At 44.6% G+C, this 25,289-nt stretch overlaps 1 non-coding gene across 1 annotated transcript; it reads right to left on the bottom strand.

Moving 5' to 3' along the window:
* Positions 1 to 1,073: 1,073 nt before the first annotated feature.
* On the bottom strand, positions 1,074 to 1,148 carry Trnas-cga (transfer RNA serine (anticodon CGA)). The gene has a single exon. It is a non-coding gene; the product is annotated as a tRNA-Ser (tRNA).
* Positions 1,149 to 25,289: the final 24,141 nt, after the last annotated feature.

The raw sequence follows: 25,289 nt of genomic DNA, 5'->3' as shown, positions 1-25,289 counted from the left end.
CATTACTGCCACTGCTATTACATGTATCCTCCGTTTCACAGGTATCTCATGATGTGTTATCCCGAAACGCAGCAATGTTAAAGTCATTCATTCAACAGCCCACACGTTTTTTTTCTAAGTGATCTATTCAGCATTTGCGCAATATTGTTCCATTCATATAATACGGGCACATGCTTCCTGTAAGACTTCTTATCGCATCTCCAACATCATAATACCGGCATATTGCTTCTTAAGAGGCCAACTGGAAATTACGAATAGTAACGACAGTCTTTACATTAGCTAGGATAACAAATGATGCAGAACTGTAATAATAATAAAAAGAAATCAATGAAAAGCTGTATTTAAACCGTTAAGATACCAATTTAGACAACTGGTAAGATGTGGAAAAAAGCACTGGACATGCCAATTGTACTTGGTTAAATAACACAAAGCTTAATACGCCACATGAACTTTGAAAATATTTGAAGTGATACAGCGGAATACAAATAAAAATTAACCTTAGTTAAGTGACGCTAAAACTATGTCCAGCTCCGGCACGCTATGAGTTATCAGAATAACTTAGGAGGAAAAATCAGTAGTTATTAAAGGCCCCCAGATGAGTTAAGAAGTTACAAATGTGAAATACCGTACTTAACCGTCAACAACGGACCCAAAGAGAGCTAAGCGACGGATTCACTTTTTGGAGTATTTCAGTTTCAATTTTTGGAGTAACTCAATTTCAATAATACTGATACATCGTTTCAATTTTCATTTCACAACTACACATCACATTGCAGTGACTAGTGCTAACGAACAAGGTTCTCACGGAACAGATCTGAACAGCCGGCCGGGGTGGCCGAGCGGTTCTAGGCGCTACAGTCTGTAACCACGCGACCGCTACGGTCGCAGGTTCGAATGCTGACTCGGGCATGGATGTGTGTGATGTCCTTAAGTTAGTTAGGTTTAAGTAGTTCTAAGTTCTAGGGGACTGATGACCTTAGAAGTTAAGTCCCATAGTGCTCAGAGCCAGAATGAGATTTTCACTCTGCAGTGGAGTGTGCGCTGATATGAAACTTACTGGCAAATTGAAACAGTGCGCCTGACCGAGACTCGAACTCGGGACCTTTGCCTTTCGCGGGCAAGTGCTCTACCAACTGAGCTACCAAAGCACGACTAACGCCCTGGAAACATCCCCCAGGCTGTGGCTAAGCCATACCTCCGCAATATCCTTTCTTTCAGGAGTGCTAGTTCTGCAAGTTTCGCAGGAGAGCTTCTGTAAAGTTTGGAAGGTAGGAGACGAGATACTGGCAGAAGTAAAGCTGTGAGTACCGGTCGTGAGTCGTGCTTCGGTAGCTCAGATGGTAGAGCACTTGCCCGCGAAAAGCAAAGGTCCCGAGTTCGAGTCTCGGTCGGGCACACAGTTTTAATCTGCGAGGAAATTTCATATCAGCGCACACTCCGCTGCAGAGTGAAAATCTCATTCTGGAAACATCCCCCAGGCTGTGGCCAAGCCACGTCTCCGCAATATCCTTTCTTTCAGGAGTGCTAGTTCTGCAAGTTTCGCAGGAGAGCTTCTGTAAAGTTTGGAAGGTAGGAGACGAGATACTGGCAGAAGTAAACCTGTGAGTACCGGGCGTGAGTTGTGCTTCGGTAGCTCATTTGGTAGAGCACTTGCCCGCAAAAGGCAAAGGTCCCGATTTCGACTCTCGATCGGGCACACAGTTTTAATCTGCCAGGAAGTTTCACTCTTGAAGGTCGTTGATGGTAGCGGCAGAGTTAACTCTGAAGGGCTCACAGATACGTCGTGGTCATCTCGGGTCCTCATCTGTTACTTCAGGTGTGTTGTTTCAACAGTATTATGCAACACTCATGCCGACCGTTTTGGCCGAGCTGTTCTAGGCGCTTCAGTCTGGAACTGCGCGACCGCTACGGTCGCAGGTTTGAATCCTGTCTCGGGCATGGATGTGTATAAGTTCTAGGGGACTGATGACCTCAGATGTTAAGTCCCATAGTGCATAGAGCCATTTGAACCATTTTTTGCTACACTCATGCTCATAAATTAAGGATAATGCTGATACATGGTGAAACAACTGATGGGCTGTTTGCGGGTTTCAATCACCTCGGGGTATGACAATGCGGTGCATTTGACCGGTGGTCGTCGCACGATGGCGCTGGGAGCAGTCCACACAAGCAGAGGTGATTTGGTGCATGTCAGAGTACGTTGCAGAGAGTAAGTGTGGAGACGTTTTTAGATTGCTAATGGTAACTGTGTGTTGAAAATGGCTCGAAGAACACGTATTGATGACGTTATGCAGGGTAGAATACTAGGGCGGCTGGAGGCTGGTCAAACACAGCAGGTCGTAACATGGGCTCTCCGCGTGCGACAAAGTGTAATCTCAAGATTATGGCAACGATTCCAGCAGACAGGAAACGTGTCCAGGCGCAACAGTACGGGATGCCCACAGTGGTCAACACCTTCAGTGCCCGCAGACAGTCACGGATTACTGCAGGTAGCCTTCCTCGGAACCTTACCGCAGCCATTGGAATAGTTGTCTCCAGAAACACGGTCTATAGACGACTGAACAGTCATGGTTAATTCACCTGGAGATACTTAAGGTGCATACCACTGACCCCTGGTCACAGTATAGGCCGTAAAGCCTGGTGTCAAGAACACAGTGCATGATCATTGGCACAGTGGTCCCAGGATATGTTCACGGGCGAGTCCAGATACAGTCTGAACAGTGATTCTCGCAGGGTTTTCATCTGACGTGAACCAGGAACCAGATACCAACCCCTTAATGTCCTTGAAAGGGATCTTTATGGAGGTCGTGGTGTGATGGTGTGGGGTGGGATTATGATCGGCGCACGTACACCCCTGCGTGCCTTTGACAGAGGATCTGTAACAGGTCAGGTGTATCGGGACGTCATTTTGTACCTGTATGTTTGCATTTTTAAGGGTGCTGTGGGTCCCACCTTTCTCCTAATAGATGATAACTCACGGCCCCACCGAGCTGCCATCCTGGAGGAGTACCTTGAAACAGAAGATATCATGCGAATGTAGTGGCCTGCCTGTTCTCCAGACCTAAACCCCATCCAGCACATCTGGGATGCTCTCGGTCGACGTATCGATGCACGTTTTCAAACCCCTACGACACTTCAAGAGCTCCGACAGGCACTGGTGCCAGAATGGGAGGCTATACCCCAGCAGCTACTCGACCACCTGATCCAGAGTATGACAACCCGTTGTGCGGCCTGTGTACGTGTGCATGGTGATCATATCCCATACTGATGTCGGGGTACATGCGCGGGAAACAATATCGTTTTGAAGCACATGTGTTTCGGGACGGTTTTCTCAACTTATCGCCAATACCGTGGACTTACAGATGTGTGTCGAGTGTGTTCCCTATGTGCCTATGCTATTAGCGCCAGTTTTGTGTAGTGCCACGTTGTGTGGCACCACATTCTGCAGTTAAACTTAATTTATGAGTATGAGTGTAGTTCATACGTGGCACTTCTCTCTGAACTATCTTCTTGATGTTCAAATGCTGACATACCCTGCAAGATCCCAGACCAGTCCCAGATAGAACATGTGTCGAACCAGTCTGGATGTCAACTCCGTCCCGGTGCCAGTATCCAAGATATCAAGGATCAGTCACATCAGTTGCGACCAGATATCTCAGGAGAGAATACAACGGCTTAATGATACGCTTTCCAACCGAATCAGTGCCGGTCGGAGTGGGTACAACATCATATGATAAGCTGTCACTACGCAATTAACATCACACAAATCGACACCCCCACCCCCTCCCACACCCCACGCTCCGTCTCGTAAAATTTCATTCCGTTTCCTCTTCCGCTTCTGAGTGCTTCATTTTTTTTATTCGCCCTTGTATATATTAATATAAAAAGAGATTGTAGTATGTGGTACAGGCGACACTGCTGAAATCAATGTGGCACGTATGACGAACATATTTAGTAAGACAGTGCGTTGACATTAATGGGCTATGGTAGCAGCCGATCAACGCGAGCCGGCCGTTGTGGCCGAGCGGTTCTAGGTGCTTCAGTCTGGAAACGCGCGACCGCTACGGTCGCAGGTTCGAGTCCTGCCTCGGGCATGGATGTGTGTGATGTCCTTAGGTTAGTTAGGTTTAAGTAGTTCTAAGTTCTAGGCGATTGATGACCTCAGATTAAGTCCCATAGTGCTCAGAGCCATTTGAACCTTTTTTTTTTTTTCCTCGCGATTGCCTTCGCTCTTCAGCACTACGTCACCTGCAGCACATCTCCTGGGATCGTGACCGTATAAGGCTGGGCCCTAGACTACTGGAAAACCGTGGTCTGATCAGTTGATTGTTGATTTCAATAGGCAGAAGCCGATGATAGGGTTCGAGTGTGACACAGAGCCGACGAAGCCATGGACGGAAGTTGTCAACAAGTCACTGTGCAAGCTGGTGCTGGCTCCATAACGGTGTGACCTGTGTTCAGATGGAATGAACTCTGGTCAAACTGAACAAATCATTGGCTGAAGATGGTTATGTTCAGGTACTTGGAGACCATTTACAGCCATTCACGGACTTTGTTTCCAAACAAGGATGGAATTTTTATGGATTACAGTGCACCTTGTCACCGGGCCACAATTGTTCGCGCTTTGTTTGAAGGACATATTGGATAATTCGAGCGAATATTTGATCACCCACATCCCCCGAGATGAATGCCATCGAACCTTTATGGGACATTACCGAGACGTCAGATCGCCCACAAAATGCTGCTCTGGCAACAGTTTCACTGTAATGGACGGCTGTAGAGGCTGCATTGGTCAATATTTCCATCCACGTCAGGTCGAGTTGCTGCACTTCGCTGGGCAGGAGGAGGTCCTACACGGTATTAAGAAGTATCTCATGACTTCAGTGTATCCCAGCAGTGGAGCACGTGACCTACAACGTCTGCTGTTCTTCTAAGTTACCAGTGTGTTTTCCCACAGGTGTGACTAATATGTTGCCCGGTGACTTTACTTGAAGTAACGGGACCGTTACCATCTTCAAGCCGTCCTGTGAAAACTTCTCTAACATGTCCGACTAGTGCGCCATCCCGCACAGGGCTGTCCGACTGCTGCCGCGATACAGTACCGCTGGCTTCTGGATTAATTTTAAAACATATCATTAAACCGAATACAGCATTAGACTAATTTCGAACAACTTTATCGAATGGGAACATAAAATTACGCTTAAAAAAGTCACTTTCTTTTATGCTTAGCATCATGAACAGTATTTTTTTTTATGGCTGACTCCATCCACACTTGACTAAACTGACATTTCATATATCTACCGAAACACCAGACAGAACTTATCGGACGACTTTGACACCCGGTGTAGAGCGACTGAGTTACGATGAGATGTTGCAGGCTGTGGACCAACGACGCCTGCGGGTATTTTACGGCCGCCACAAAAGTATCACTTTCGTTAACAGTCGTTGATTTTGATTTAAAACAGTTAGCGAATCTGATGTCAGAGATCCTTAAAAATAATAAGTATCTTTCTCCAAAACATTAACATTAAAATATGAAGTATTTGACTGGATTACACCCCCCCTCCCCCTTGGCATTGCGACGGTTAATGTAACTTAGAGTAGTTTCGCGGAGAGGTGAGGATAAACTGTCATAGAGAGCTGCTGTGTCACTCCAATCCTCGCACTGAAAACCACTACAACGGAAAAATTCGGAAATTCGCGGTAAGATCTTCTGGGACAAAACTGCTCAGGTCATAGGTCCCTAAGCTTACAAACTACTTAACCTAATTTAAACTAAATTACGCTAAGGACAACACACACACCCACGCCCGAGGGAGGACTCGAACCTCCGACGGCGGGAGCCGTGCGAACCGTGACAATACGTCCAAGACGTCGTGGCTACCCCACGCGGCTACCACAACAACACCCTGCTCTCAACTGTCAGCCAACTTACACTACTGGCCATTAAAATTACTACACCACAAAGATGACGTGCTACAGAGGTGAAATTTAATCGACAGCACGAAGATACTGTGATATGCAAATGATAAGCTTTTCAGAGCATTCACACAAGGTTAGCGCCGGTGGCGACACCTACAACGTGCTGACATGAGGAAAGCTTTCAACCGATTTCTCATATACAGACAGCATTTGACCGGCGTTGCCTGGTGAAACTTGTGATGCTTCGTGTAAGGAGGAGAAATGCGTACCATCACGTTTCCGACTTTGATAAAGGTCGGATTGTAGCCTATCGCTAATGCGGTTTATCGTATCGCGACATTGCTGCTCGCGTTGGTCGAGACCCAATGACTGTTAGCAGAACATGGAATCGGTGGGTTCATGAGAGTAATACGGAACGCCGTGCCAGATCCCAACGGCCTCGTATCACTAGCAGTCGACATGACAGGCATCTTATCCGCATGGCTGTAACGGATCCTGCAGCCACGTCTCGATCCCTGAGTCAACAGATAGGGACGTTTTCAAGACAACAACCATCTGAACGAACAGTTCGGCGACGTTTGCAGCAGCATGGACTATCAGCTCGAAGACCACGGCTGCGGTTACCCTTGACGCTGCGTCACAGAAAGGAGCGCCTGCGATGGCGTACTCAAGGACGAACCTGGGTGCACGAATGGCAAAACGTCAATTTTTCGGATGAATCCAGGTTCTGTTTATAGTATCATGATGGTCGCATTCGTGTTTGGCGACATAGCGGTGAACGCACATTGGAAGCGTGTATTCGTCATCGCCATACTGGCGTATCACCCGGCGTGATGGTATGGGGTGCCAATGGTTACACGTCTCGGTCACCTCTTGTTCGCATTGATGGCACTTTGGACAGTGGACGTTACATTTCAGATGTGTTACGACCTGTGGCTCTACCCTTCATTCGATCCCTGCGAAACCCAACATTTCAGGAGGATAATACACGACCGCATGTTGCAGGTCCTGTACGAGCCTTTCTGGATACAGAAAATGTTCGACTGCTGCCCTGGCCAGCACATTCTCCAGATCTCTCACCAACTGAAAATGTCTGGTCAATGGTGGCCGAGCAACTGGCTCGTCTCGTACGCCAGTCACTATTCTTGATGAACTGTGGTATCGTGTTGAAACTGCATGGGCAGCTGTACCTGTACACGGCATCCAAGCTCTGTTTGAGTCAAGTCCCAGGCGTATCAAGGCCGTTATTACGACAAGAGGTGGTTGTTCTGGGTACTGATTTCCCAGGATCTATGCACCCAAACTGCGTGAAAATGGAATCACATGTCATTTCTAGTATAATATATCTGTCCAATGAATACCCGTTTATTATCTGCATTGGTTATTGGTGTAGCAATTTTAATGGCCAGTAGTTTAATATCGAAGGTATAAGAAGAGGTAAAAGCGATTACTTTCTGCTGTTATAATTAATTTCTTATGGTTAGTCCAGGTTTCGTGAAATGCTACGCACCTTTCCTTTAGTCTAGAACTATGAAGAAGCTGCATCATAGCGAGTAGTAGTGTTCTCTGTCTCTCTTTCTCCCTCCCTCTCTCACCCCATACTTGCCCAATCACGATCTCTTATACAGCTAATGACGGACCTCTCTCGCTAGGTGAGGGTCACACGTGGCGGCAGGGCAGAGTTCATAACGGGGCGTGTGCCCCATTCGAAAAGTTCCGCAGCCAGCGTGTTTGTTACGAGCTGTGAAGCGGGGTGCGCCGCCCGCTCGCTCGCACAGCACCCCGCTGCGCCGCGGCTCTTGTGTTAATTACAGAACTTGAGCTGCGCCCCGGCTGTCGCGCCGCGGCCGTACTCGATATGGCCGTCTCGCTACACCCAGGTATCGACTGCCGCCCCGCCCTCCCCACGCCCCGATGGCCCACTTTCCCGCTCCACCTCCTCTGGCACCAAGATATTTTCAGGCCTCCTCCTCCTTCTCCTCCACCTCATAACCATCACCCCCCCCCCCATTCCCACGTTTCCTACCTTCCCCCTTTCTACCCACCTTCCTGCTGCGCTCCTCTCTGCTCGGCTCGGCTTCGAACAGTTTAACAAGGAGCCACCGCAGAGGCGGCAGGGGGCGCGCTTTAAGAACGGAGCGTTATAATTACTTTCGGCAGAGTTGGATGTGCTCGGGGCCAAGGATTATCCGAGTAATTGCTCGGTTCATTCACCGAATGAGCTGACGGGGCCTGCCTTACGTCGTTCATGCACTCTATCGACTCGGAAACAGCTACATCCAGTCTGGAAGTACTAATCGGTTCCGTACCAGGAGTGGGTAAACAACAAACGCTCCAGTTCCCCGCCTCTGTTTCTTACCGAGTCCATGTTACCGGACTTTGCCCTGGCACGCGGCTCGTCGGGACTACACTGTACAACATACTATATCATCCTCTCTACATTCAGAAGATTTTAACCGTTTCAAATATCTGCAAAAATAAGATGGCGCTACGGAACGCAGAGTTGATATTCTTCCCTAGAGTTTATCCCCTCTAGTACGGTGACTGCCTTTTTCAGGATTTGGCAAACATTATTTTATAGTATTTGGCAACGGTCTTGCCGCAGTGGTAACACTGGTTCCCGCCGGATCACCAAAGAAAAGCGCTGTCGGTCTTGGCCAGTACTTGGACGGGTATACGTCCGGATTTGCCGAACGAAGTTTTCGTCGAATGTGTCACACTTTGCAGTCACATTAACCTTTTTTGCGGGTCCAGAATACCGTCTTTGATCTGTTCGCATAGCGTAAGATTACTTGCGAGACAGATACGTAGCCCAGACCTGGACAAAGATAACGATAGTTAAGGTATACACGCCGACGTCACAAGCTTAAGATGAAGAGATGGAGGCATTATATAAGGATATTGAACAGGAAATACAGTACCTAAAGGAAGATGAAAGTATAATAGATATAGTCCACTGGAATGCGGTTGTAGGGAAACGAGTAGAAAAACGGTTACGGCAGAGTATCGACATGATACTAGGAATGACAGAGGGGAGAAACTAATTGAGTTTATTTAATAGTAGTGAATAATCTGTTCAAGAATCACCAGATAAGGAGGTAAATTTATACAAGGTGAGAGATACAGGAAGATTTCAGTTAGATTACATCGTTGTCCGACAGAGATTCCGAAATCAGATACTGGACTATAAGGCATATCCAGGAGCAAATACAGACTCAGAACACAATTTAGAAATGAGGAAGAGTAGGCTCAAGTTTAACAGATCAGTCAGGAACAGTCAATACGCAAAGAAGTATGATACAGAATTACTGAGGAATTAAGACATACGCTTGAATTTCTCTAACATTATAGGTACTGCAATAAGGAATAGCTCATTAAGCAGTTCAGTTTAAGAGGAAAGGAAATATCCAAAATAGCCAACCACAAAAGTTAGAAAGAAAAACATTCGTAAAAAAAATGAATTGCCAAGAAACCAAGGGTAACAGAAGAAAAACGAGAAATACAAGTCGTTGAGGAATGAAATAAATAGAAATGCGAGGAAGGTAAGACGAAATGGCTGAATGAAAAATGTGAAGTAATCGAAAACGAAATGATTGTCGGAAGAACTGACTCAGCACAGAGAAAAGGTAAAACAACCTTCGGTGAAATTAAAAACGAGGGTGATAACATAAAGAGTGCAATGGCAGTTCCACTGTCGAGTGCAGAGGAGAGAGCGGATTGGTGAAAATGGTACACTAAAGGCCTCTACGGAGGGAAGACTTGTCTGATGTGATAAAACAAGAAACAGGAGTTGATTTAGAAGATACAGGGGATCCAGTATTAGAAACAGAATTTAAGAGAGCTTTGGAGGACCTAAGATCGAATAAGGCAGAACGGATAGATAACATTACACCAGAATTCCTAAAAGCGCTATTGTTTTGGTGTGTTGAACCTATCAGTCTGGCGATGTGTAATCTGACTTTCCCTAAAATATCATCCAAGTAATGGGGAAGATAGCAAGAGCAGACAATTCCGAGAATTATCGCACAATCAGCTTAACAGCTTATGTATCAAGTTGCTGATGAGAATAATACACAGAAGAATGAAACTGAAAATTGAGGATGTGTTAGTTGAAGATCAGCTTGGCTTTAGGGATAGTAAAGGCACTAGATGGGCAGTTCTAGCAATGTGTTGATGATGGAAGCAAGACTAAGAAACAATCAGGACTCGTTAATAGGATTTGTCGATGTAGAAAATGATGTAAAATGTTCGAACGTCTGGGGAAAGTGGGGGTAAGCTGTATGGAGAGATGAGTAATGTGCAATGTACAAGAGCCAAGAAGGAAAGATAAGAGCGAAACCAAGAACAAAGATCTGGAATTAAAAAGGGTCTTTCACACCTACTGTCAATCTACACATCGAAGAAATAATGATGGAAGCAAAAGAAAGTTTCAAGATTAGAATTAAAATTCAAGGTGACAGGATATCAATGATAGGAGTCGCCGATGGCATTGCTGTCGTCAGTGAAAGTGAAGAAGATTTACATAATCTGCTGAATGAAATGAACATTCGACTTAGAATAAATCAAAAAAGCCGAAAGTAATTAGAAGCAGGAGAAATGAGAACAGCGAGAAACCTAACATCAGGAATGATAATCAGGAAATAGACGAAGTTAAAGCATTTTGCTACCGAGGCAGCAAAATAACCGATGACGTATGGAGCAAGGAGGACATAAAAAGCAGACTAACAGTGGCAAGAAGGGTATTCCTGGCCAAGAGAAATCTACAAGTATCAAACACAGGCCTTCATTTGAGAAAGGAATTATTGAGAATGTATATTTAGCCCACAGCATTGTATGGTAGTGAAACATGAACTGTGAAAAAACCGGAACGAAGAGAATCGAAGCATTTGTAATTTGGTGCTACAGGCGAATGTAGAAAATTAGGTGGACTGATCAAGTAAGAGAAGAGAAGGTTCTAAACAGAATCGGAGAAGAAAAAAAAAGCTAAATGGTACATACTGATAAGAAAAGGGACAGGATGATAGGACATCTGTTAAAACATCAGGGAATAACTTCCGTGGTATTAGGGGGAGCTGCAGAGGGTAAAAACTGTTGACGAAGATAGAGATTAGAGTACATACAGAAAATAATTGGGACGTAGGTTGTTGGTTGGTTGTTTTTGGGGAAGGAGACCAGACAGCGTGGTCATCGGTCTCATCGGATTAGGGAAGGATGGGGAAGGAATTCGGCCGTGCCCTTTCAGAGGAACCATCCCGGCATTTGCCTGGAGTGATTTAGGGGAATCACGGAAAACCTAAATCAGGATGGCCGGGCCCGGGATTGAACCGTCGTCCTCCCGAATGCGAGTCCAGTGTCTAACCACTGCGCCACCTCGCTCGGTACGTAGGTTGTAAGTCGTATTCTAAGGTGAAGAGATTGGCATAGGACAGCAATTCGTGGCCAGCCACATCAAACCAGTTAAAAGACCAATGACTGAAAAAAAAATTCTAGCATTCATGTTTTACTGCGCACAGAGAACAAGAGCCTAGCCCCCACGCAGTAAATGGCGGTTTTAACATTTTTTGACTAACTTTATATGAATGAATCTTAAAAATAGGCTCTATAAGGAACATTTTAATCAGTTAAATGAATTAGGCTCAAATATAATTTCTATCCCATTAATAGATCGGTCTGACGCAGCGATTAGCGTTCTGTACCACATTCTAGAAGACAGTGGCGCCAATATCAAGCCTTCCATCCAGATTTAGGCTCTACGTAAACATTAAAAGGCTAATTCAGGACTAGTTCATTAAGAGAGGAGAGTGCTAATTTGCTTCACTATCGTTCCCACTAACAAAGCCTATGAATCGCCTCTAATGAGTTCCCTTCCTTCCTATGTTTGATTTCTTCTATTTTGCACTCCTGTTTGAAATTCTCCTCAACAACTGTCTGAGATTTCACACGCATCACTCCAAGCTGGCCAAGACAACAGTGTTCTTCCACTGTTTCATTTCGTGGTCTTAGTATCGATAATATGCGGTCTAGTTTCTTTATTGGGCTGCCGCTCTCCTATTGCTGGCCAGCTTTCAGGCTTGCATTCGATCTGGAATCGCTTTATTTATCTACTACAGAATACCAACGTGTGATATACTCTATATGGGCGGTTCTACTCGTACAGGCACGAGTATTGTCAAAGTGTTGTGGTGGCTGACAAATCAGTGACACAAACCATCTTATGCCTTTTACTAACTCTTTGCTTAGCCGCGCACTTCACATTTTTTTTTCTTTTTCTTTACATTCATGTCCCACACACAGTTGATACCTTGTTGTCCAATGCGGGTTTTTGCTCCTTCAAAATTGTGGTTTCTATCGTAGTTTAGTTCACGTGTACTTGATATTCACGTTGTCTGTTTGACTATATGCTTCTACAAACTATAAATGACACATATTCGCTTTTGCTTCCTGAAATATACATTCCGAAGCTTATGCCCTACCAGCACAAATCAATTTCTCATATGTTCCCAAAGCAGTAAAGGAGGAACTAATTCTTGCGTTAATGTGATTGGATTAACTTGTGTAACTAGATTTCTTTCGAAAGCTGAATCCTGACAGGCTACCTTACGCTGGCGATCCCTATACCAGTTGTGCAAGCTACTTAATTGTTTCACAGTGTCCATCTTCTACTTGCTCTGCTGCCTTAACCAGTACGGAAATGCTTAGCAACGTACTATCCGTTGCTTATTGGACGATCCACACTGTAATAATTCTATCGACGGCAACATATCCAAAAACTTTGTGGTTTCTGAATGTGGTAGATTTTTTCACATTTGTTTTCACGACATATTAGATGTATACCAGAGCTTACGGCCTATGTTTTCTTCCGTTTGTTACAGGGACGTGCGCTTCTTCGTACCTCAACATGTAATTACTAGAATTTTCATGATTACATTCTTCCACATCATCATATTTCCACTCCGTAGGATTCCAGGGATATGTAATATATTAAATTTCAATTTTACCTTCATGGTGATTGGCTGTCCATCGCAATGCAGCAGCCATTCGGTAGTTTTGTCCAGAGATGTATCTGACATTCGTGGTGTGAAACCACAGTGAAATGATACAAGCAAATGGAAGTGTTATGCAGGTAGTATACTGTGTGGAAACGTTCATCTAGTGCCATATGTTAGTGGGGGTCTACGTTTTGAAATTTATGGGTCACTTAAATGGGTCCATGGTACTATCTTGGAAGACGTCCCTGTGAAAAGTTGCTCATCGATCACATTATTAATGAGCAAGTGAAGAGTAAAATACCAAACACACACACAACCAGAAGGCGAAAACATGAGGCTACGCAGTGACTTAAACTTACCTGCCGCCCTACCGTTAAGTCACTCATCGCCTTTATGGGTAGACGTAAGTTTAGCCTGACCATTGCACACTAACTGAATACATTCATATCGGTCCTTATGACGTGTCCCCTTATCCATTTAGGACATGCAGGAATGACTGGGAGTGCAACATGTTAGCAAGTAATCCACAGATGCATTATTGAAACGCTTAGTTACCAGCGATAAGTCCCTCTTCTTTTTGCGATACACCGGGCTTCACCCCTTCATAAGCGGCAACCACACTTACAGATGTGTACTGCGGGCCAAGTAAGGCCCCTGCCATTAGTTACTCTACTGCGGGAGAACGCTTGTACACAGAAGACACTAACAAAAAACGCCGAGCTTTTTTTCTTACAAGGCTCCCCCACCGCCACAGCGTCAGAGGGCGCGATACGCAACCCACATTTGAAGTGCTGAAGTTACAGGCACCAATTCGCTTCCTTGACGTCACATGTGTAAGTGACATCGCTACAATATTCAGCCGTTGACGGTTATTTACGTAGCTGCTCGTCCATTCGGCAACTACCCAATGCAGAAAGAGAGGCCACAGCACACAACCATGCTAGGAAATGCAGTAACAACAGGTAGGCTTTTACCCTGTGAGAGGACCAACAACGTTTGCTCGTCCAAAGAGTTGCGATGTACCAAAACTCAGTTCTGTAGCTTTGGGAGAGTACATGAATGATGTAGTAAATGTAGGATTACCAGCAGTATTGGTATCGCTGGGAGGGAAAGAAGATGAATGTGTAAGAGAGGAACTGAGAACTGACTACTGCTCTCTGTTCATTTTGTTTGCTTGTTTGTTTTACACATAATTAGAACCAAACATCAGTGTCAGTCTACGCTTTATTTTATATCCTTAGGAAATATAAGTTGCATTTTACAAATAATGAAAATTAGGTGATAGCGTAATTTTTGCACCTTTCTGTAACCAAAGCAATTATTTTTGTTGCAAATACCGTTTACATGCACAAACACATATATTGTTGCCATTTTGTACTAATTGTACTAAGCAGAATGTTCTTCATCATGAACAAGGCAAGACTTCCCTGTGCAGAAGTTGTTTACGAAAGATTTTATTTTATTTGATTTGATTTTATCAGGGAAGGAAAAACAACATTGGTCAATCCCGCTGCTGCCCGCACCGAAACAGTTTATTGTGCGGTATCGCTCTCTATGTCTCCAGTAAAGCCAACCAATGCCCTTGAACAGTACAAGGAGATCCTTTACCAGTGCTTTGCTAGACACAAATACTTCAGGTCTGGTTCATCCTCATATTCTGTGTCTTTTAATCTCCAATGCCTCGCATTCGAAATCAAGTGTGCTGTGGTTTCCTCTCCCACACCACACATCCTGCATTTGGGGTCTTCTATTATCCCCACTGTCTGTAGGTGTTTTTTTGAAATTCCCATGACCTGTCAATTTTCGAACCCCCTTTTCAAGTCCAGGATTGAGAGACTTCTCTTAGAATAAGGCTTCCGCATCAATACCTTACCATGTTTTTGCTTTTGGACCTTAGCCCAATATTCTACATGCTGTCTCCTTGTCCAGTCTCGTAGTTTTATTTTGATCATCGCCTTGGTGATTGTCAGGACAAGTTCTGGTCCAGTATATGGTGTCATCGCCTTTATCCTGGACAACCTGTCGGCTTGCTCATTACCACTAATCCCAGAATAGGTTTACCCTATTGCTTTCCCTAGCTCCATAAGGACTTTGTGGCATTCTGCCATGATCTTTGATATTGTTGCAAAGGCTGCCAGTGCCTTCAGTGCTGCTTGGACGTCTGAATAAATGAAAATGCTACGACCTCTGTAGCACCTCCGCAAATTCTCCTCCACGCACACATTGATAGCAGATATTTCTGCTCGAAACACTGTGGACATCTTCCGTAAAGAGATTGCACTCTCCAGGCTAGGCTGCACTCCATATACCCCGGCCCCAACACTTTTGTCTGTTTTCGAACCTTCAGTGAACCACGCTATGTCTCCAGTACGGTGTCGAAAATGTCCTCCCAGAGCTCTCTACATCCAGTTAACACATTGAAAGGCTTACTGCAGCAGCTGGGAGTTATTATATAGTCAGCCGGCATTTCATCAACAATACCTATGTCTACCTCACTCAGTATTTTAGTTTGAGATCCTGGATACTCTAGTGAGTTCCAGTTTTTGCCAGTCTTTAACCTGTGAGCTCCAGTTGCTGCCTCCATCTTTACCCGCAGGTGTAATGGGGGCATTTCCAGCATGGTTCCCATCCCAGTAGTTGGCGTGCTGCTAATTTCACCTCTAATGGCAAAGTAGGCCGATCTCTGCACCTTAGCAAGCTCCTTAGCAGCTACCTGTTGTTCTACCTTTATCCACCACACTGTAGCCCCATAAGTGATCATGGGTCCTACTACCGTGGTGTACATCCAGTACATACTCTTGGGGCTTAATCCCTAGTTTTTTTCACAAGCCATCCTGGCACTCATTAGAATATCTTTTGCCTTAGAACAGGTGCTCCTTATGTGAGGGGTCCACAATAGTTTTTCATCCAGGGTTACCCCCTAGATATTTAACTGTCTCCTTCACCGGTACAGTTTCATCGAAATGCTTGAGACTCCAGTGTGTGTGTTGGATCTGCATACTCGTAAATGGTACTAGAACAGTCTTCTTAGGACCGACCCTTAGATTCTGTTTCTTGCACCGATTCTGCACAATGTTCAATGCTCTTTGGGTCATAGCTCTCACAGTACTTGAAAATTTGCCAAGTATTACTATGACAAGCTCGTCTGGAAGAAGTACTGTCTAGGGTTCAATTCTGCAATGAGTTCATTCACCACAAGGTTCTACAGAAGAGAGGACAGGATCCCACCTTGTAGAAAACCTCTGATGGTATTGATTACCAATTTTGTTTCATACTTAATGTCATCCCCGATAGCTGAGTGGTTAGCGTAACGGATTACCATCCTACGGGCGAGGGCTCGATTCCCGGCTGGGTCGGGGAGTTTTCTCCGCTCAGGGACCGTCGAATATGGCGTCGAATGTAATAAGACCTGCACCAAGGCGGCCGGACCTGCCCCACAAGGGGCCTCCCGGCCAGTGGCTTCAAACTCTCATTTCCATTTTTTATGCATAATTGGAGCCAAACATCAGTGTTAGTCTACATTGTATTTAATATCCTTACGAAATATAAGTTGCATTTTACAGGTAATAAAAATTACTTGGTAGCGTAACTTTTGCGCTTTTCTGTAACCAAAGGAATTACTTTTGTTGCAAATACGGTTTACATGCAAAAACGTATATATTGTTGTCATTTTGTACTAAGCAGAATGTTCTTCATCATGTAGAAGGCAAGACCTTCTTGTGCGAAAGCTGATTTTGAGTAGTAGAACATGTTTTACGTAAGTTCGACAATAATTGCAGTGATGTTTGATATATTGTTTTGCGGTGTTTCCTTATTTTAACTCTTTTGAGGAAATTCCGTTCTCTAGCGCTATATTATGTATCTGCATTGTTTTCTTTACTTTTACTACAACGTACTACAAATTAACGGTTTTCGAATAAAACCTAAATTAAACATTGACATTTCCAATTTTACTACACTCCTGGAAATGGAAAAAAGAACACATTGACACCGGTGTGTCAGACCCACCATACTTGCTCCGGACACTGCGAGAGGGCTGTACAAGCAATGATCACACGCACGGCACAGCGGACACACCAGGAACCGCGGTGTTGGCCGTCGAATGGCGCTAGCTGCGCAGCATTTGTGCACCGCCGCCGTCAGTCTCAGCCAGTTTGCCGTGGCATACGGAGCTCCATCGCAGTCTTTCACACTGGTAGCATGCCGCGACAGCGTGGACGTGAACCGTATATGCAGTTGACGGACTTTGAGCGAGGGCGTATAGTGGGCATGCGGGAGGCCGGGTGGACGTACCGCCGAATTGCTCAACACGTGGGGCGTGAGGTCTCCACAGTACATCGATGTTGTCGCCAGTGGTCGGCGGAAGGTGCACGTGCCCGTCGACCTGGGACCGGACCGCAGCGACGCACGGATGCACGCCAAGACCGTAGGATCCTACGCAGTGCCGTAGGGGACCGCAGCGCCACTTCCCAGCAAATTAGGGACACTGTTGCTCCTGGGGTATCGGCGAGGACCATTCGCAACCGTCTCCATGAAGCTGGGCTACGGTCCCGCACACCGTTAGGCCGTCTTCCGCTCACGCCCCAACATCGTGCAGCCCGCCTCCAGTGGTGTCGCGACAGGCGTGAATGGAGGGACGAATGGAGACGTGTCGTCTTCAGCGATGAGAGTCGCTTCTGCCTTGGTGCCAATGATGGTCTTATGCGTGTTTGGCGCCGTGCAGGTGAGCGCCACAACCAGGACTGCATACGACCGAGGCACACAGGGCCGACACCCGGCATCATGGTGTGGGGAGCGATCTCCTACACTGGCCGTACACCACTGGTGATCGAGAGGACACTGAATAGTGCACGGTACATCCAAACCGTCATCGAACCCATCGTTCTACCATTCCTATACCGGAAAGGGAACTTGCTGTTCCAACAGGACAATGCACGTCCGCATGTACCCCGTGCCACCCAACGTGCTCTAGAAGGTGTAAGTCAACTACCCTGGCCAGCAAGATCTCCGGATCTGTCCCCCATTGAGCATGTTTGGGACTGGATGAAGCGTCGTCTCACGCGGTCTGCACGTCCAGCACGAACGCTGGTCCAACTGAGGCGCCAGGTGGAAATGGCATGGCAAGCCGTTCCACAGGACTACATCCAGCATCTCTATGATCGTCTCCATGGGAGAATAGCAGCCTGCATTGCTGCGAAAGGTGGATATACACTGTACTAGTGCCGACATTGTGCATGCGCTGTTGCCTGTGTCTATGTGCCTGTGGTTCTGTCAGTGTGATCATGTGATATATCTGACCCCAGGAATGTGTCAATAAAGTTTCCCCTTCCTGGGACAATGAATTCACGGTGTTCTTATTTCAATTTCCAGGAGTGTATAAGTACTACTTATATGTACGTAACAGACCAGGGGATACCTATTTACAACAAAAACGTTTATTAGTTTGTACGGGAATTCATATATCCTCACTCAGTTCTAGGGTAATCTAGTAGGACTCTGATAGGTTACGTAAAGAAAACGATTGCTATAAGATAACGCTCGATTGGTAGGCAACACATCTAACGTACAGGTAACGTGGTTATGACCTTAACTGACCAGAGCTACTAAGAAAAGTAGAAAAGTACCGTGGTGTACGCTTACTTAGGACAATCTACGGTGGTATGCCGTAGTCTTTCAACTCCATTCGTCCATCAACGTGACAACTCGGCGGCCATTATACTCCGGTCTCCACACCGACAATTCGACATCCTCTGGACTTCGTCAGCGGCCTTTGAATCTAAATTCGGAACACAAGGCCTGCCCCTGCTGTTGCTCATCAGAATGTATCGACTCGCCATTGCTGTGAGTGCTGTATGAAGCTTGACCTCCGCCAGCAGCTCCCGAGGGCAACATTTCGCAAAACGTGCGTGTTGGCCGCCCACACTCTCGCTGGTCGCTACTCACTCTCGGAACCTTCTCCTCAAAGTTTGGATCGAGTCGTTAATCCTCCTGGGTGCCTTGCTGCTAATCATCCTCTACGGCTTTCATGGAAGTTGCTGTGTTTTTAACACCTGCTAAGCCTCGTCAGGGATTGACATATAAGTCGCTCACCAATTAGCGTGAACTGTTGTCCCCGCTTACTTTGCTGAGTTGCGCTCTTAGATAATAATCAACAGTTATTATTGCTGTAAGGGGTTTCTTTCAGCAAAATGATGATTAGGGACCCTAGGCGGGTCAGCCAAATGTCGGGTTGCGGGGGGGGGGGGGGGGTTAACAAGAATGCTTTTACTTGTTCACATTGCCTACTGGATCGGGTCGTTGGCTCTGGCTGCAGGCCTGTTATGAGACCCAACCTGTTAATTAAAACTGCCCCTTCACTGATTTTGATTAATATCTAATAACTAAATAGTGTTCAGGGAACTGACATACATTTAAGAGTGATAAAATTAAGCTGGTAATGGCAATGGCCCTTAAATCCCAAAACTAACTCTTAAGGTCGGATAACGTATCTCTACTTCATATTTTCTACTCTCTCCCCTTGTGGGAATTTAAGGAGATGGGACCTGGATAAACTGACTAAACCAGAGGTTGTACAGAGTTTCAGGGGGAGCATAAGGGAACAATTGACAGGAATGGTGGAAAGAAATACAGTTGAAGAAGAATGGGCAGCTTTGAGGGATGAAGTGTTGAAGGCAGCAGAGGATCAAGTAGGTAAAAAGACGAGGACTAGTAGAAATCCTTGGGTAACAGAAGAAATATTGAATTTAATTGATGAAAGGAGAAAATATAAAAATGCAGTAAATGAAGCAGGCAAAAAGGAATACAAACGTCTCAAAAATGAGATCGACAGGAAGTGCAAAATGGCTAAGCAGGGATGTCTAGAGGACAAATGTAACGATGTAGAGGCTTATCTCACTAGGGGTAAGATAGATACTGCCTACACGAAAATTAGAGAGACCTTGGGAGAAAAGAGAACCACTTGTATGAATATCGAGAACTCAGATGGAAACCCAGTTCTAAGCAAACAAGGGAAAGCAGGAAGGTGGAAGGAGTATATAGAGGGTCTATACAAGGGCGATGTACTTGAGGACAATATTATGGAAATGGAAGAGGATGTAGATGAAGATGAAATGGGAGATATGATACTGCGTGAAGAGTTTGACAGAGCACTGAAAGTCCTGAGCCGAAACAAAGCTCCAGGTGTAGACAACATTGCATTAGAACATCTGACAGCCAGAGCCAGTTCTGACAAAACTCTACCATCTGGTGAGCAAGATGTATGAGACAAGCGAAATACCCTCAGACTTCAAGAAGAATATAATGATTCCAATCCCAAAGAAAGCAGGTGTTGACAGATGTGAAAATTACCTAACAATCAGTTTAATAAGTCACGGCTGCAAAATACTAACGCGAATTCTTTACAGACGAATGGAAAAACTAGTAGAAGCCGACCTCGGGGAAGATAAATTTGGATTCCGTAAAAATATCGGAACACGTGAGGCAATACTGAACCCACGAATTATCATAGAAGCTAGATTAAGGAAAGGCAAACCTACGTTCCTAGCATTTGTAGACTTAGTGAAAGCTTTTGACAATGTTGACTGGAATACTCTCTTTCAAACTCTGAAGGTGGCATGGGTAAAATACAGGGAGCGAAAAGCTATTTACAATTTGTACAGAAACCAGATGGCAGTTATAAGAGTCGAGGGACATGAAAGGGAAGCAGTGGTTGGGAAGGGAGTGAGACAGGGTTGTAGCCTCTCCCCGATGTTATTCAATCTGTATATTGAGCAAGCAGTGAAGGAAACAAAAGAAAAATTTGGTGTAGGTATTGAAATCCATGGCGAAGATATAAAAACTTTGAGGTTCGCCGATGACATTGTAATTATGTCAGAGACAGCAAAGGACTTGAAAGAGCAGTTGAACGGAATGGGTAGTGTCTTGAAAGGAGGATATAAGATGAACATCAACAAAAGCAAAACAAGGATAATGGTATGTAGTCGAATTAAATCGGGTGATGCTGCAGGAATTAGATTAGGAAATGAGAGACTTAACGTAGTAAAGGAGTTTTGCTATTTGGGAAGCAAAATAACTGATGATGGTCGAAGTAGAGAGGATATAAAATGTAGACTGGAAATGGCAAGGAAAGCGTTTCTGATGAAGAAACATTTGTTAACATCGAGTATTGATTTAAATGTCAGGAAGTCGTTTCTGGAAGTATTTGTATGGAGTGTAGCCATGTATGGAAGTGAAACATGGACGATAAATAGTTTGGACAAGAAGAGAATAGAAGCTTTCGAAATGTGGTGCTACAGAAGAATGCTGAAGATTAGATGGGTAGATCACATAACTAATGATGAGGTGTTGAATAGTATTGGGGAGAAGAGAAGTTTGTGGCACAACTTGACTAGAAGAAGGGATCGGTTGGTAGAACATGATCTGAGGCATCAAGGGATCACCAATTTAATATTGGAGGGCAGCGTGGAGGGTAAAAATCGTAAAGGGAGACCAAGAGATGAATACACTAAGCAGATTCAGAAGGATGTAGGTTGCAGTAGGTACTGGGAGATGAAGAAGCTTGCACAGAATAGAGTAGCATGGAGAGCTTCATCAAACCAGTTTCAGGACTGAAGACCACAAGAACAACAATTCCCCTTGTCAGACGGCATAAAACACGTCAGACAAACCTACTGAAATTAACAAATTCTCAGTAAGAGCGTGGCTGGAAAACTGAGCTCTGGTTACAGGCGTGTGTAATATCGGATTAAATGCCGAAACTGAGCATCACGTTACCAAATGCAGCATCGTGGACAGCTCAGGAAGCTGCCGATGGCGTCTGCCTCGTCGAGGAGCCTCAATTTGCAACAAAAATGAATTTATTTTCGCGAACAGGCTTCATGTTCGTAAACTCCTATTCAAAAGATAATTCTGCTTTCTTTCCAATCGTCTCGCACTCGTTAAGACGGGACTCACCTGCGCAAAGGCGGAATCCAGTAACGTCCTTAATAAAGTGTGGCTCAAGGAAATTGCTCGCTCCTGTCTGCTTCTTGTGAGACAGTATTCCCAACCGTAATTAGCGGAATCAGCCTGTCTCTGTAACAGTAAAACATGACGGTACCCCTAACTGAATACTAGTTTCAGTTGCAGCTGGCAGACTTATTCAAAGTTCTGCACAGCACTGTGAAAAGAATTTACTCTCCTACAGCAGAGCCAAAAGCATGACGTCCGCTCGCTACAGGAACTAAGATGCTTCTCCTCGATAACAGCTCCAAATGCTTCCCTCTGCAAAAATCAGCACCCCCACGCTATTTTTCGAGCTGGCCAATCCCGTGGTTCTAGACCAGCGTAGTTCACTCCCACTATTATTTCCTGGCTTCTTCCAGCCAATTAAAACATTCTGCGCCTTACCGCGCCTAGAATGTTCTGGAACAAACTGAAACTCCGTTCAAAATAGAACTCACCAATCGTGTCTCTCTGTTCGCCCTCGCGTGGGAAAAGGTCATTGCACTAACTTAAACGCGATTCTTAAAAAAAAAAATAAAAAAAAAAAGGTTCAAATGGTTCTGAGCACTATGGGACTTAACATCTGTGGTCAGCAGTCCCCTAGAACTTAGAACTACTTAAACCTAACTAACCTAAGGACATCACACACATCCATGCCCGAGGCAGGATTCGAACCTGCGACCGTAGCGGTCACGTGCTTCCAGACTGAATCGCCTAGAACCGCACGGCCACACCGGCCGGCCTCGATTCTTAGAAAGCCACAGAAAACGTTAAGATTCATGGGAAGCCTCCCTTAGGCGCCAGCTCATCTCGACGTTGTGGCGTCGGCGTAACGCCCAGCGCCGTCCCTCGAAGGCCTGCCTCTGTTGTCCGGGCAATAGGTGCCTACCTGCTCCGGCGGCGCGTCTCCCCCAGTGGGACGCTTTCGCATCCCGACTCGTAATGGTCGGTTGTAAACTTCCGCACCCCTCGGCCCTGCCTTTGAGCAGTGCCGCTCGTCCGCTCCAACCAAACTCCGTGAAAATAACACCTGAACCCCGACTTAATGCAACATCCGAAATTCTTAATGTTAGTAAGCGTCTTATGCCGTCTGATACTCCCTGTATTAATTTCAATAGGCTGATTGCCTGATAAATAACATAATAACCGATATCTAACTCGTCTTTGCAACAATTATTATATTACAGGGGGGTGCAAAATACTGCTATCTTACATTGCTACATGTGCATTTCAGTTGTATCATCTCTTAACAACTGGCAATGGACAGAAAACTTTTCTTGTTAGTTCAATAAAGAGTTTATTTTTAATCAGTTTCAGGAGTTCATGAAATTCCTCTGGCAATAAATGCCTTAATATTGTCAATCATCAGTTTCGTTAAGAAGTTATTATTGCCATATGTGACTGGAGCTATGTCAACAGCAATGTTAAATCGCAACCGTGATGAGTACGTGGAAGAGAAGCAGCTAGAAGGCCCGAATGAAAGTTGTGAAAAGTGGCTTCAACGTTTGTGATTGATGCCTCACACCTCTGTTGTTATTCACCACATCGGACAGTTGGCAGGCTACTGGCAACAGATGGAAATTGAAAAGAATTTGTGACAAATGGTAGCTAAGTGTTGTAAAAAGTCTAATATCAAAACGGACGTGCACACACGTATATGAAATTCAATTTTTTGTACTTTACGAAAATTTCCTGTTTCCTATATTTATGTGCTGACTTTTAATATTGTGAATAATTTTGCATGATATATTTTTATGTATTTTAAACAAGCAAATTTTGTAACATTTTCCCAATGTTTGTCCATGTTGAAAAGGTTTACTTTCTTACATCTTTCTATCATCTCTGAAGTTTTTGTCAGAAAGCAGTTAGTCGCTTAGTCGGAACTCGTGTCAGCAGTCATCGTTGGTTTTCCCCGAATGCGTATCATTGAGTCCGACACTTATATACCGCGAACTCCGATGTGCTGCATCGTCCAATTGATGTTGACGTGGTAGGAGACTTTTAACGAGCAGAGCAGCTGCAAACTGTCTGCTACATACAAGTGGGATAAGGATATCATGTAGAACAAAGCGGGAATTATATCAAAACGTTAGAAGTAGTTACTATCACGCTTCGGTAGCCCATTACAAACAGTACTGTAAGGTTCTTAAAAATGTTATTAGGAAGGCAAAGAGTATGTGGTAAGCAAATAGAATAGCTGATTCACAGGATAAAATGAAACCTATACAGTCAGTTGTGAAGCAAGTGTCTGGTCAGCAGCAAAAGGTCGACGATATGAAATCAAAACATAGTACAAATATTTCTATTTCTGTAAGTCAAATGTATGTACAGTATTTAACAATCATTTCCTGAGAATTGCTGGTGAATTAAATACAAATTTAGATTCTACAGGGAATCATATGACACTCTTGGCAAATGTCTTTCCGAGATTGATGTCTGAAATACTCCTCTGTGATACAGACAAGGGGGAGATTGAGCCAATAATTAAATCACTGAAGACTAAGGACTCATGGATATGATGGAGTGCCTAACACAATATTAACGCGACACATTTTAGCCCTGTATTTAGCCATATTTGTAATTTTTCCTTTAGGAATGGTCAGTTTCCTGAACGATCAGAGTACTCAGTAGTAAAGCCGCTTTATAAAACGAGAGAAAGGGATAATGTAGACAATTTTAGACCTATTTCTATGCCATCAGTGTTTGCTAAAGTTATTGAAAACGCTACGTATGTAAGGGAATCGATCATTTTATATTACACGATTTGCTATCAAATCTACAGTTAGGCTTTAGAAGTGGTTTAATAACCGAAAATGTAATATTCTCTTTTCTGTTTGAGGTACTCGATGGCTTAAACCAAAGGTTTCGAACGCTGAGCATATTTTTTGATTTAACTAAGGCGTTTGATTGTGTTGATCACAAAATATTTCTCCAGAAATTGGACCATTACGTAATATGGGGAGTAGCTCACAATTGGTACACCTCTTACTTTAGCAACAGACAGGAAAAGGTCATTATTCACAGTGTTGAGAATGGCTGTGATGTGGGGTCTGCGTGGGGCACAGTCAGGTAGGGGGTGCCCCACAGATCAGTGTTGGGGCCACTCGTGTTCCTTATTTATATAAATGATATGCCATCGAGTATTACGGGTGACTCTAAAATATTTCTGTTTTCTAATGACACTAGCATTGTAGTAAAGGATGTTGTGCACAACAGTGGCACGGTTTCAAACAGTGCAGTTCATGACATAAGATCATGGCTTGTAGAAAATAAACTAACGTTGAATCACAGTTTTTACAGTTTCCAACGCACAATTCAACTAAAAAACGGTTTTATTTCATAGAATGGGCATATGATTTGTGAAACTGAACAGTTTAAATTTCTAGGTGCTCAGAG

Source organism: Schistocerca cancellata, chromosome 1 (assembly GCF_023864275.1).
Source record: "Schistocerca cancellata isolate TAMUIC-IGC-003103 chromosome 1, iqSchCanc2.1, whole genome shotgun sequence".
Lineage (NCBI taxonomy): Eukaryota > Metazoa > Arthropoda > Insecta > Orthoptera > Acrididae > Schistocerca > Schistocerca cancellata.
Note: the sequence above shows the minus strand (reverse complement) of the source record. Positions and strands in the feature narration are given on the sequence as shown.